The 624-nt window shown below is 49.2% G+C and overlaps 1 pseudogene; it reads left to right on the top strand.

The window, feature by feature from the left end:
* The first annotated feature begins 260 nt into the window (after positions 1-260).
* On the top strand, positions 261-391 carry LOC137353244 (U2 spliceosomal RNA; annotated as a pseudogene).
* The last annotated feature ends 233 nt before the right edge of the window (positions 392-624 follow it).

The following is a 624-nucleotide window of genomic DNA, read 5'->3' as shown; positions in this document are numbered from 1 at the left end:
CAGTCAGAGGGTCAGTACTGAGGGAGTGTTGCATTGTTGGAGGGTCAGTACTGAGGGAGTGCTGCACTGTCAGTGGTGCTGTCTTTTGGATGCAATGTTTAAACCAAGGCCCTGTCTAGCCTCTCAGGTGGAGGAAAAAGATCCCGTGGCCACTATTTCAAAGAAGTGCAGGGGAATTCTCCCGGTGTCCTGGCCTAAACTTTTTTCTCTCAGCCAGCATCATTAAAATAGATTATCTGGTTGTCGTCACATTGTGGGATCTTGCTTCTCGGCCTTTTGGCTAAGATCAAGTGTAGTATCTGTTCTTATCAGTGCTTATTTGATTGAGAAGAGACCATGATCATTGCCTTTTGATCCTGGGTCGGCTTTGAGTAAAATGGCTATAACCAATTTTCGAGCTTCGGGCCAGGGAGTGCGCAACACCGTTCGGGTGGCCGTGAAGGACAAGGAAGGAGATGCACCGGTCGATCGCACCTTCTTCATCAAGAAAATTCTCTTCGATTGCTGCGGATTTCAAGCGATGGACGTCTTCTGCCTGCAGGATTTCCCCAGCAGTGGATACTTCGACGTGACGTTCCGGAACGTGGCGGGATGCATCAAGTTCCTGAAGGCGTTCAAGGAGAA

Source organism: Heterodontus francisci, chromosome 40, assembly GCF_036365525.1.
Source record: "Heterodontus francisci isolate sHetFra1 chromosome 40, sHetFra1.hap1, whole genome shotgun sequence".
Lineage (NCBI taxonomy): Eukaryota > Metazoa > Chordata > Chondrichthyes > Heterodontiformes > Heterodontidae > Heterodontus > Heterodontus francisci.
Note: the sequence above shows the minus strand (reverse complement) of the source record. Positions and strands in the feature narration are given on the sequence as shown.